Raw genomic sequence first — 14,052 nt, 5'->3', positions numbered from 1 at the left:
ACACACACAGCGGCCCTGGAAAGAAGACCCAAGCAATATAATATCCCCTAACCTCTCAGATACCACAGAAGCCCTTCTTATCATTAACTTAATGTTCTTTTCCCCAAGCAAAATGAAAGTTTTTTCAAAGGAGGTCTCCCCTGCTTTGCTCCCAGGGCTTGGAAATGTATTGCCTTTCAACACACTTCTACACTGAGCCTGTATCTGTAGGGGAAGTACTCTCAAGAGAATACTAAGCAGCTGGGTGCTCTTCCCAAAACTAACACAATCACCAAATCATGGTCTGAGGCCAATTAAATAAGCACATCTCAGGGTGAAACATAATTTTTTTGAAAAGTGATTCTACTGTTCAGCTAGGGTGGAAACAGGTCATGTGTGAGGATGATGAGCAAAATTCAACATCTTGGTGTTTTGGCTGGAGAGGGATCGGCTGTGATCAGGGAAGTCCCTATTAATATTTTATATAATAAACACAGGTGAAAGCCCATAGTACTTTTAGCCCCAGAATATCTATTTGACTCCATTTTATAATCTCTATGTTGGGAATTCCCTTGTAGTCCAGGGACTGGGACTCTGCTGTCATTGCAGAGGGCCCAGGTTCAATCACTGGTTGGAGAACTAAAATCCCGTATCCCAAGGGCACAGCCAAAAAAAAAAACCTCTTAATTGAAACTCGTGATTTGATGAAGCATCATTTGCCTGGTTTCCTTTACTTCTTTGAGCAACATTGAGACAGTTGTTTAAAGCCTTTTTCTAGTAACTCCAATGTCTGTCCTTCCTCAGGGACAGTATCTGTTAATTTTCTTTTTCTCCTAAGGATGGGATGTATTTTCTTGTCTCTTTGCATGAAGTACTGGATATTTTGAATATTATAATGTGTCTAGAAATGAGACTCTCCTGCCTTCCTGAGATTTGTTGACATTTTATGTGGTTTGTGCTTATTTGTTTATTGATTTTCTGAACTTTGTGTAAAAGGTTTTGTTATGTATGATACACCATTGAGGTCTGTATTACTTTAGTGGCCACCTTGTGGTTTGAGAGAGATCTCCTTAAACACTAGAGTCAAAACCAAAAAGCCCCTCTTCCACACAAAATATTTTGCCAGTATCACCAGATCTCTGTGTTGGTGCTTTTCTTTTTTTTTGTTTCAATTGTTTATTAATGTTTTTTTTTTGTTTGTTTGTTTTTTGTTTCAATTGTTTATTAATGTTTTTTTTTGTTTGTTTCAATTGTTTATTAATTTTTTTTTTGTTTTTTTGCTTCAATTGTTTATTAATTTTTTTTTTTTTTTTTTGGTGCTTTTCTTAAAGCTTAGCCAGGAAGTTTACAACTCTGTCTCACCCTTCCCTCACTGCTTGCTCTTACTATCTTGCATCACCGTGCAAGATTTGAGGATCCACGTTCTTATTTGAGAAACTCTGTCCTTGTATATATATATATATATAACTACAGCGTGAGATGATGGACTACACCAAGGAAAGAAAACCACCATCTGAAAACGCAGAGGTAGGTAGCAGACAGGGTGGTTTTTACTTCCTGTGAGGTAAACAGCAGTGAGAAGCCTCCCCAATAACATGAACTAAAACCTAGTAATAGGTAAGAAAGCAGGTCCTCAAATCTTTTGAGAAGTTCTTCTATAAGATATGTGTAAGATCTAGAAACTCCTCTAAGTTTAAATACATGAGATATTGAATGATAGGCAGAACTGTCTAAAACTGGCTCTAGTGTTGCCTAATCAGAGAAAAAGCCATTCACATGTATGGGTCTCCCCTTACCCACTGCTCTGTGACCCTCCTCATCACAATGCCCAGGGCCTAGTCACAGTCTTATTATGAGCCATCAGCCATAACTACAGCAAGAGAAAAACCTCCCAGTTTCTAGTCTTTTCCATATGGGAGGACAACCTCCAGGTGATAACTGTGCTGGACTCAGAAGATTAATATCACCACCACATTTAATATTCAAAGGTACGCCTTACTCAGTTTATTAGTTCCTGAAGACAAATCTGTCCTTTAGGGAAAACTAGCCCAGAGAAAGGTTACCAACTGGTGATTCATGATCACACGCATATGGAACCTTCCGAAAAGCATCTTTGAATTGACCGAGAACTATAGTTATATTCAGGTTCTACTGCATTGAATAAAGAATATTTCTTAGGGATTTTCACATTTTAAAAACTTTTAATTACAGTGTTATAAATCAAACACGATTGAGATGAAAACAAAGTCAATTTCCTCTTGCAGCCCCCAGGCAGTGAGAGCCCTCAGGGTCTAGAACAGCAGGATTCGATGGCATGTCGGCTACAGTCATGTCTGGAATTCAAAAGAAAAACCAAGAAGATTTTGGATAACCTATACTAGAACTTCTAGTATTAAAGTAGAAGGTGAATTTAAATGATAGTAATTACAATATTGATGATATAGTAATTAATGAAAACATTAAATAATGATGGAATATTTTAGTGGTAAAAAAATTTCAATTTCATTAATGTGATATATGCTTATACTGAATTATGCAGTAATTAATGATACTATCAAATAATGAAGTACTGTTAACATAGTCTACATTACTAATATATCAGAATTTGAAAGATATGTTAAAATTTTAATAGAATGCTTTCTAACATTCTCAGTAATAGTTATATAAAAGTTGTGTGAGATATTATTTATTCAACAAATAAAATGATATTTCTCAACACCAGTTTTAGGTTTACAACAAAATTGAGAATGTACAGAGACTGCTCCTTCCCCCAAACCACACAGTCTCCTACATTATCAACACCACTACTAGATGGTACATTTTTTAATAAAGATGAACTTACACTGATGCATCACAATCATCCATGGTCCACAGTTTGCATTACAGTTTGCTGTTGGTGTTGTACATTCTGTGAATTTGGACAAATGTATAATGACATGTATTCATCATTATAATGTCATACAGTATTTTCACTGCTCTAAAAGTCCTCTTTGCTGATTAACTTTTTAAAAAGTGTACATTTACAAAAGAATGAGTTATCTGAAATTATATTTTAATGGCTTTTAATTTTCCATGTAGTAAAATTATTGTCACCATTTATTTATGAAGAATTCCTAGTATTGGTTAATGTCCTCATCTGAAATGTCAAGTAATTCACACTTGGCATACTTTACATATATCATTTCCTGGTAAAGAACACTTTATCTGAATGTTTTATTGCTATTAACTAGCCTATCTTAATCTACAACTTAATCTATGTGTGCTAAAAAAAATATTTGTTAGGTTAATACCATTGACCTTAAATTCCATAATAATTGGTTATATTTTGATGTAAATTTTTCATTTTATGTAATATTTTGATTTCAGTTCTTTTGGAGGCATGTCCTCTGTACATTAACAGTTATGTGGGTATGTGAATGAACCTAGCATGAAATGTTGCTAGATGACAGACCCTAAGATAGAATTAAAAATAGACATTATTTTATTCTTTATATGCCTGGAACATAAAAATCCACGTATTATCGCATGAATTAGCAGTGTACATTATGCATAAAACACATTTATTTTTCCATTATTGCTGGTTCTCTAAGAAATAAACTGTAATAGATTTCCAAAATCAGCTTTTGGGAATTCCCTGATGGTCCAGTGGTTAGGACTCGGTGGTTTCACTACCCTGGCCTATGTTCAATCCCTAATCGGGGAACTTAAGATCCCTCAAACCACATGGCACAAAAAAGTAAACTTTTAATGTTATCTTCTAAATATGATAATCCAGATTTAATCATGACAATCACAAACAGCACATATTCCTGTTCTATGTTACAGGGATTATACAAGAGCATTCAGTAATTATTCATAACTTTCCTTGTTATTCTTCTCAACCAAATTAAAAAACTAGGGAAGTTTGGAAAATAGAAAGTTCACCTCCCTGTTGGACAAAATGACCACTGATCCCCAGAAAGCAGGAGTCAAAGTATTTTTGTACAGTAGTTTGTGAGATAAACTGTAAACACTTGAGGCCGTTTTCCTCTGGGAGATTCAGCCCACTAGGCCGGGTGAGAGTGACACAGTGCCCAGAGCATGTGCTGTGAGCGTGCCCCCAGCACACCCACACAGGCCTGTCGGATCCGACGGGCACTGTCATTGTTACATCACACAGTTTACACGTTAATTCTCAGAGTAAAAGCCAAAGGGTTTTTTTTGTTTGTTTTGATTTCATTTCAACTAGTTTTTCACTGTCATGAATGCTCCATACAAAATGACTTCTGTGATAGAAATTTCTATTTTGCATCAATTCACTTACTACTTGGAATGTTCTCAAATGAGACTAGGGAAGCCACCACGGCACCTGAGTGTAGGTCACGGATCAGCCTTTGAATATCTCACTCCAAGCTGGCATCTAGAGTAAGGCAGGCTCAGCACTACCAGCCCTGAATCCAACAGGGCGGGCATGAAAGCAGCTTCTGAGACTGAGCTGAGGGCAGTGGGTATGGGGATGGCAGGGTAGAGTTGGGGTGCAGAGAGAAAATTGACATCTGTTCCTAGTGCAAGGGAAGGTGAGAGACCAACATCAGGAGAAACTGTGGAGGGATCAGCCCTGAGGGGAATGAACCAGGGCTCACGGGCTGCCTGGACCCTGGCTCATCCCTTTGCTGAAGATCGCTGTTACCACCAGCCCAGTTCCCATCCTCCTCCAGCTCTCTGTGGCTCCCATATTTTCCATCAGGTTTTCACTCCATTTCTGTTTCCTCTTGGACCTAGAGTGCAGAGCAGACACCCTGAAAGCTCTGGCTCACCTGCTGCCCTAGTCTTTGAAGGCATTTCCACATTAATTGCAGACACACAATTTGTCCCTGTGTAGGTTCTCTGGTGTGTATAAACATTAAAATTGAGGATGAAGACAGTCCTTCATTACATTTATAGTGTGAGTTCTTTCACATCAACTAAGGTTAAAGAACTATTTGAAGGCTTTCCCATAACACATGGTTATTTTCTTTAAGGATTGGACATATGCCTGGAATTTTGGCCACATTTATTTCATATGTAGGATTCCTCTTTAGTGTGAACTCTCTCATGCTATCTAAGGCCAAAGTTTTAACCAAAGGATTCCTAGTTTTTCCCCAGTGTGATTCTCTTTCGATGACTAAAGATGAAGGAAAGGATGACAGAAAGTTTTACCATGTTTATTACAAAGGACTTCTTTTGTGTGAATGTAAGTTAGCCTTTTGACTGAAACACTTCCCATAATCATGACATTTATAGGGTTTCTCTGTAGTGTGTGTTCTTCGGTGTATACAAAACTGAATGCACTGATGGAATTCTTTGCCACACACATTGCATTTATAGGGTTTTTCTCCTGGGTGAGTTGTTCGGTGTGAATGCAAGTGAGTGCTTTGGCTAAACTGCTTCCCACATACCTTACATTTTTATGGTTTCTCTCCCACATGAATTCTTCATGCAAGTAAACATTAGCCCTGTGACTGAAGTTGTTGGAGAAGACTCTTGAGAGTCCCTTGAACAGCAAGGAGATCAAACCAGTCAATCCTAAAGGAAATCAGTCCTGAATATTCATTGGAAAGACTGATGCTGAAGCTGAAACTGCAATACTCTGGCCACCTGATGCGAAGAACTGACTCATTGGAAAAGATTCTGATGCTGGGAAAGATTGAAGGCGGGAGGAGAAGGGGATGACAGAGGATGTCATCACCAACTCGATGGAGATGAATTTGAGCAAGCTCCAGGAGTTGGTGATGGACAGGGAAGCCTGGTGTGCTGCAGTCCATGGGGTCGCAAAGAGTCGGACACAACTGAGCAACTGAACTGAATTGACGGCTGAAGCATTTACCACATTTGTTAGGTTTATAGGGTTTTTCTCGTGTGTGTCCTTTCATGTACAGAAAGCTGAGTGCTCTGGTGGAATTCTTTCCCATGTTTATTACATTTACAGGTCCCCCCCCCCCCGATATGATTTAGCACATGTCTTGTCACTGTAGATCTGTGAGTGAAAATGTCCCCCAAATCATTATATCCATGTATATCCTCTCCAGTGTGAAACCTCTGCTGTTCCAAGGAGATGAGAAGCTATTAAAGATTTCTCACAGACATTCATTTTCTCTACACGACTTCTAGTTTGACCATGCCACAAACAGGCTCCTGTTGAATGCTATTTACATACTCATTGCGTGTTATTTTCTACAACACAGAGAGATTTCCTGTTTCATAATATCTCAACTGCAAATCTGTTAAATATTTCATTAGTTTCAAAGTCATGTTTATGCAATTCTTTTATAAGTACTCAGGCTATGGTTTCGAGGATGAATTAATTTTTTTCTCTAAATTGAAACTATCTAAAACTTTCTGCTGTAGCAGCATTTAAGTTCACCTCAACTAACCATGCTGTCCTAGCTTTCAGTTCCCATGCCTTTAATGAGGAGGGATGGGTTCACCCCCTTGAGACTTACCATTCACAGTTAGGTAGGTCTTCCCTGTAGGTATCTTGCAGGAATATTTTTTCTTGTCTCACAGGATTACTTTTCTTGTCTAAAATGATGTTAAAAAATGCTAGTGTGGCATTGGAGGAAGAAAACGGTTGAAAGCATGCAAGGCCTGCGTGATGTTTCAAATACTGACCCTGACACAGAGCAAGAACATGAAAAAGAGGTAAAGTGAGTTAAAACCCATTTTAGAAAACTGAAAATTAAAAAGTATTTTCAGGATTGAAATAAGAGACAAAAGAAAATCAAGATTGGTTGTTGATAAGGTAAAGAGAAGGAAATTTTTCAAAGGGAAGAAAACAGGACAAAAGAACACCATACAAAACTTTAAGAGGACGTGAACAGTTCCTTTCTGAGGCCAAAAGAAAATGCAAAAGAGAGTACAGGTCGCAGTGGCCTCCACCACTTTCCTGAAAACAGAATTCACTCAGGAAACTCTGCTGCTGACATTTCCAGGCATCTGCTCCTCTAGTATCAGGGTCTTCCTGATACTGAACACGCGGGAGCCTGGAACTCACCTGAACTCGGCCACTGGGGAAATCCTTTCACTTCCTTCCACAACTCCGCTCCCTGCTCCAGCTGGGAAATCACATCTGATTTGCAGAGTTGATACCCTGTTTATAGGGGAAAAAAGGTATTTTTGTCTTGGATTTCATTCATGGTTAAAGAACTATGCACATTCTTTAATTTCAGGGCAGGCTGCCAAGGAAGGACATGGTGAATACCGGAGAACAGCCCAGGAAGAGCACCTCTGATACTGACAACACTAAAGCTTCTTTCAGGAAGCTGTTCCTTCTGAGCAGGAACAACATCCTGGCACTGGGCCAACACAGGGGGCTCTTCTTGCTGATGTGTGTGCCCAAGGTCAAAGCTAGAGTGAAGAAGCCTCAGTGCTTTAAATGGAGAAATTAAATCTTCCCACAGTAGGATAGGTGCATGGGGTCACAAAGAGTCAAACACGACCAAGTGACTGAACAACAACAGTAGGATAAACTTTACTTTTAAAACAGAATCCAAAAAAATAAAATAAAATAAAACAGAATCCAAAACACAGAAGCTCCACAGGAACAATCTAATTTCTCTTTGGAAATAAATCACTGGTATAATTTTCATTAATGAATTTGTAACTATCAGGTGCGTAAACAGAGTTATTTAGTAAATATTTAACACTTTCATTTATTTAGAAATACTTATTGAATTCCTAGTTGTTAAAGAAGCAAGAAAGACAGGGAAGAGTGGTCAGGAAAACTATATTCTTTGGGGCTGACAAAAACAGGTATAAGTAAATAAATAAACGAATTAACTTCAAGGAGTTTTAAGAACCATGAAAGAATGTCAATGAGGGCTGAGAAGGGAAGGGAATATGTAGAAGCTGTTCTGGATACTTGTTTAAAAAATGCCTCAATGTTGACAGACTCACCCACAGAGACCAGATGACTAATGCTCTCCAGCATCACTTCTCTGAACAGCTTTTTCTGGGAGGTGTCCAGCAGGGCCCACTCTTCCTGGGTGAAGTCTACAGCGATATCCTTGAGGGTCACTGATTCCTAAAACATGGACATTTTGTGCATTCAGGGCCTTCCCCACAAAGTGCCATGGGAGGATATTATACAGAGTAGTCTGCAGTCTGCGGTTAGATTGCTGTGTAAGAAAAAGCTCAACCTTGTTTGGGGTTCTGGTCAAACATGTCTTTATGCTGACGTGCCGTGTGTCTCTGACACATGCTCACAAAAATACACACTACTTTGAAAATAAAGTGGTTTCCCTTGTGGCTCAGCTGGTAAAGAATCTGCCTGCATTGCAGGGGCCCTGGGTTTGATCCCTGGATTGTGAAGATCCCCCTGGAGAAAGGAAAGGCTACCCACTCTAGTATTCTGGCCAGGAGAATTCCAGGGGGTATAGGCCATGGGGTCACGGAGAGTCAGACACGCCTGAGTGACTTTCACTTTCACTTTCTTTGAAAACAAAACATCATTATAGCGAATGAGGTAACTGTAGTGGAAATAACCTGGCAAAGAAGTGGCCAAATTCTGCAGAACTGAACACCCTCCTGGAGAATGTGATAATTAGGTGGCCTCTCCCATCTCTGCACAACTCATATGTTCACGACAGAGAATAAGACGTACAGTTCAGAAGCAAACCCCAAGAGGCCCTAAGACTGCCACACAGAAGGAGTGTCCTAGCCGGACCCTCCTGTGATGAGACCTTTCATTTCCATCTTCTCTGGGACCTTCAAGCATGGGTTATCACGGTCCGTCTTGTACCACCAAGCTGTTTATATGCTAACAGGAAATAGAGGCCTCTCAGCAGAACCTGATCTTTCCAGCCCTTCAAAAATTGCTACAGGACCCCAGGTTTATTCTGTTATAATCCTTCTTCTTAATGCACAGCCCAAAGTAAGAAAACAGTACCAGACATTTCTTCCTGTTTGCAGTTTTGATTACAAAGAAGGAAACTGGGTTGTTGGGGACCAAATGGGTAAGGAGATTTTCTTTTTCTTTTTTTAAGTTATTTAAATGTGCAAGTATATGCTATAAAATTTTGAATAAATTTAAAATTGGGGGAAACTAATGATTCCTTATTGCTCTCTCGCTTGCTTCCTCTCAACCCAATCTCCATGCTGCAGAGCCCTCCCCTGCAACATCCAAATCACTTGATGGACTACACTCACCTGAAAAACAGCTGCAGGACTAGACACTTTTGCCCTTACTCCTTTCTGTTGCCTGTGTTTACCATGTGCCTAAGCCCACTGCAGACCCTAACGTGGGATAAATTCGAGGAAATAACTTTTTACCTTTTCTTCAAGGACATCCTTAAGGGAGTGAGGAATGGAATAAAGTAAATACTGGGTAGGGAATTATTTCTCGATCAGTCCCTGGCCTGCCCTCAGCCTCCCAGAGTCCTGAGGAAAATTGACTGACAGTAATTTAATTTCATGGGGGCCCCAGGAAATCCAGCCCAAGACTCAAAACCCACTCATCCCTTGGAAAAAAAAAAAAAAAAAAGATAGGTATCAATTCACAAGAAGGAGCAAGTCCTACTCACCTGGGATTGCATTGTCTGGAATTTAGTTGCCTGTCTTCGTGTGTATTCTCACCAAAGGACAGTTCAATGACTAAGCAGACAAAGCTGAGGGAAGAGGAAGAACCCGAGAGATTCCAGTCATTTCTAACATCCCCAGAAAAACCCACCATCTTGAATCTGCAAACCTTCACATGGTAATGCTCCCCACCTCAGTACAACCCACAGGTACCTGCAGAGGGAGCAAAGACAAATGGGGAGGGGGCTCTCCTCTCAAAGGGGCAGCAATAAGTCTTTGGCTCTTGACAGTCATAAAGAAGATATTAACATCCTCATTATAATGAGATAACAAAGCAGAAGCATGGGGCTTTACAGTTTAATTAGACATGTTATTCAGATGGATTATTTAATCCCATCCCTGGCAGCTATCAGGGCTTGCCTGATAGCTCAGTTGGTAAAGAATCTGCCTGCAATGCAGGAGACCCCGGTTCGATTCCTGGGTTGGGAAGGTCCGCTGGAGAAGGGACAGGCTACCCACTCCAGTATTCTTGGGCTTCCCTGGTGGCTCAGCTGGTAAAGAATCCACCTGCAATGCAGGAGACCTGGGTTTGATCTCTGGATTTGGAAGATCCCTTGGAGAAGGGAAAGGCTACCCACTCCAGTATTCTGGCCTGGAAAATTCCATGGACTGTATAGCCCATGGGGTTGCAAAGAGTCGGACACGACTTAGTGACTTTCACTTCACTCACTTTCACTGGAGGCAAATCCTAAGAGAACCTGACTCCTGCCATATGGAGATTCTCTTAGTCACAGAAAAATAAAAAGTAAAAGTGACTATTTTTATTCAGCAACTCTGAGCCTTTAGCTGGTTTCCTGTCACCTGATTTGAAATTGTTAAAAAAAAATTTTCAGATAAAAACACACTGGTGATACCGCCAAGAAGCAAACATTTTGGTGATTATGGAGAGTTCATATTTTAATACAAAGTAAGAGAGAGTCAACCCAGGATGCATTTCTGCAAGAATATTTAGCTACACCCTAAGTATGTAAATCACTACTACAAATTTTTAAAATATCATGCCCTTTCAGAATAAGAGTCACAACTTACAAATGTTTTCAATATAAATAAAGTGTGTCTTAACTAATATTTTAAAAAGTAAAACTTAGGGACTTCCCTGGTGGTCCAGTGGTTAAGAATCTGCCTGCATGGGTTCAATCCCTGACCCGGGAAGGTCCCACCTACCACGGAGCAACTAAGCCCACAAACCATAACTAGACAATAAGCCCCGCTCACGGCAACTAGAGAAAGCTGCTATGCAGCAGTGAAGACCCAGGGCAGCCAAAAATAAATAAATAAATAAATAAATACTTCTCCTTAAAAAAAAAAATTAGAACTGAGATGTCTCAGGCTATCTGTGACGGCAGCCTGGCACGTCCTTCCTGTTCGCAGTTCCTCCCGACCCCGCCACCCGCCCTCCGTCCTCGGTCTCAAGAAAGAACACGCAATTCTGAAAAAGTGTTAGCCGATTATCATTTTGAGGCTAAGCTTTTGTTTCAAAATCAGTATTTTCCCTTCATTTCCTTTTATGACAATTTAATACATTTGCAAGTATCCTAGGTTTCTTGCAACAATTCCTACCACACTGAGGTTCTGCAGAAGACCTGCCCTAAGATGAAATTAACTCAGAATTATCAAAAACTGTTATTGGGTCACAACACAAAAAAAGTTAGTCATGGCAATAATTAAACTTGAAACTGAGATACGCAGAGAAGCATTACTTTAAAGGTATGAGAGAGAAGACAATTTTCTTTAAAGCCTGGAAAGTGAACTTACGATATATTCTGAATTGGATGTGGGGGGAGGGGAATCAATATTTAAATATGGTTGGAAGTTTTAAAACACCCTCTTCAATTTTTCAATATTCCAACTATTTCCATTTTACAGAAAAATTACCCTCTAAAAATAAACAAACACATGTAGTGTTGCAAACACTTCCCTTCCCCCCGGGGCCGGGTGACTGCTGACCAGACCCTTCCGTGTCCGCAAGACACGCGACCGAACCGCCGCTCATGGTTGCTCCCACCATCCACACGTCCACACGGTTCCCTTCCTCCAAATTTGTAGCGAGAGTTCTTTACAGAAGCCATCCCGAATCCATAAAAAATACTAAAGCAGGCTGTGATTTTTCAGCCCAAACAACTTAATGAATGAATACTTCTAAAAGAAGTCTTGTTCATAGTGCATAGAAGTCTAATTTATAGTGCACGAGAACGTGAATAATAGAACAACAGAAAAAGTCCAGAAAATGAAAAGCACATTCCCTCTATTTGAGAGAAATACCTCCTGGTCCCGGTGCGTCCCGAGGGTTCGGAGCTCCTGTCCTCTCGCCGGGAGACTGTGTCGAGGTCCCCGCGTGGCGACGAGTTCTCCACGTGGCACGTTCCGATGCCCTCTGCCGGCAGCCGGGCACAGTACAGGATGCCCGGAGATCGGGGAGCGGGGCCTGCTAGAACAGCCCCAGTGCCCGTAGATGACAGACGAGAACATCAGGATGAATTATTAAGCTGCTGCTGCTGCTGCTGCTAAGTTGCTTCAGGCCTGTCCGACTCTGTGCAACTCCATAGACGGCAGCCCACCAGGCTCCCCCGTCCCTGGGATTCTCCAGGCAAGAACACTGGAGTGGGTTGCCATTTCCTTCTCCAATGCATGAAAGTGAAAAGGGAAAGTGAAGTCGCTCAGTCGTGTCTGACTCTTCGCGACCCCTTGGACTGCAGCCTACCAGGCTCCTCCGTCCATGGGATTTTCCAGGCAAGAGTACTGGAGTGGGGTGCCATTACCTTCTCCGATTATTAAGCTGGGTCTATGTTAATATAATGGAGAAGGAAATGGCAACCCACTCCAGTGTTCTTGCCTGGAGAATCTCAGGGACGGCAGAACCTGGTGGGCTGCTGTCTATGGGGTCGCACAGAGTCGGACACGACTGAAGCGACTTAGCAGCAGCAGCAGCATGTTAATATAAATGATAATTATTCCTTACAGACATGCATCTCTGTCTGTGTGTGTGTTAGTCCCTCAGCTGTGTCTGACTTTTTGAGACCCCCCTCCCACATTGCAGGCAGATTCTTTACTATCTGAGTCACTAGGGAAACCACATCTTTGTCTATTTGTATATATTGATCAGTGGATTGATAGACACAACTTAGGTGGGCATACACAGGTCAGGACAAACAAAAATTTCCTCACACTGTCCGCTGAAAAGCCAAGAAACAAACGCTCCCTTCTAGCAATGAACACATTCAGATCTATGCTATTGTTTTTGAAATCATATTTGCTAATAAAAACAAACCATATTCCTTGGATGAATAGTTCATTCTAGGGTTGGAGCAGGAAATATACAGATTTGTAGATTCTTATAGTTCCAGAAAGTGAGGAAGTATTAATTCAACAGAACAGCTACACACACACAAACACACACACACGTATAGAGGAGATTATGTCAAAAGAAAACAGAAGTCAACTAAAAGCATTCCCAAGGGCCCAAACTGGAACATTTTGAGCAATAGGATAAAGTTGTACTCACTATATCCTGGGATACAAAGTAAATATCCAAGAGTTCATACTGATTTAAATAAAAAATGGGACTTTCCTGGTGGTCCAGTTGTTAAGATTCTGCTCTCCCAGTGCAGGGGACACAGTTTGATCCCCGGTCAGGTAACTAAGATCCCACATGCTGCATGGTGTAGCCAAAATAAATAAATAAATGTATAAAGGATTAGCTATATAAACAAGTTGGAGGACAGTACAAATCTCCCATGGAGAGGAATTCCTGATAATTCATGTGGATATCAGCAAGCAAGGAGATGGAGCATAACTCTCCACTCTTCAAAGGTTGTGCATAGTGATTCTTCCAAAACAATGCATTTTTTGACATGATATAAGCATAACTTTACACTGGAGAAACCTAATCTAAGTAGCTGGACAAACAACACTAACATCCTAGTATTAAGTCATTTCAGACTTGTAGCCTTGAAATGAAATGATGAGAATGGTGGATGGTACATCTACCATATTTCTCAAAACAACAAATAAATAAAAATCCAACAAACAGGGGCTTCCAGGTGGCTTAGTGGTAAAGAATTTGCCTGCCAATGTTCTGTCCCTAGTCCAGGAAGATCCTACATGCCGCAGAGCAACTAAGCTCATGGGCCACAGCTACTGAAGTCTGAATGCTCTAGAGCCTGTGCTTGGCAACAAGAGATGCCTCAGCAATAAGAAGCCCTCACACCGCAAGTAAAGAGTAGCTCCATCTCACAACAACTAGAGAAAAGTCCACATAGTAACAAAGACCCAGCACAGCCAAAAATAAATAATTTAAAAAATTATTTTAAAAATCCAACAAACAAGAAAACACAAAAGCCAATGTGATCATAAGAAAAATCATCGGCTATATCCCAATGGACTAAATTCCACAAAATTCCAAGATTCCCTGGAGTACTTACAAAGTTCTGCAGTTGCTCGAGAGAGCTGGTCACTTTCTTCAGGACTTCCAGGCCAGTA

This window comes from Cervus elaphus, chromosome 32 (assembly GCF_910594005.1).
Source record: "Cervus elaphus chromosome 32, mCerEla1.1, whole genome shotgun sequence".
NCBI classification, from domain to species: domain Eukaryota; kingdom Metazoa; phylum Chordata; class Mammalia; order Artiodactyla; family Cervidae; genus Cervus; species Cervus elaphus.
This window is presented reverse-complemented; position numbering follows the sequence as displayed.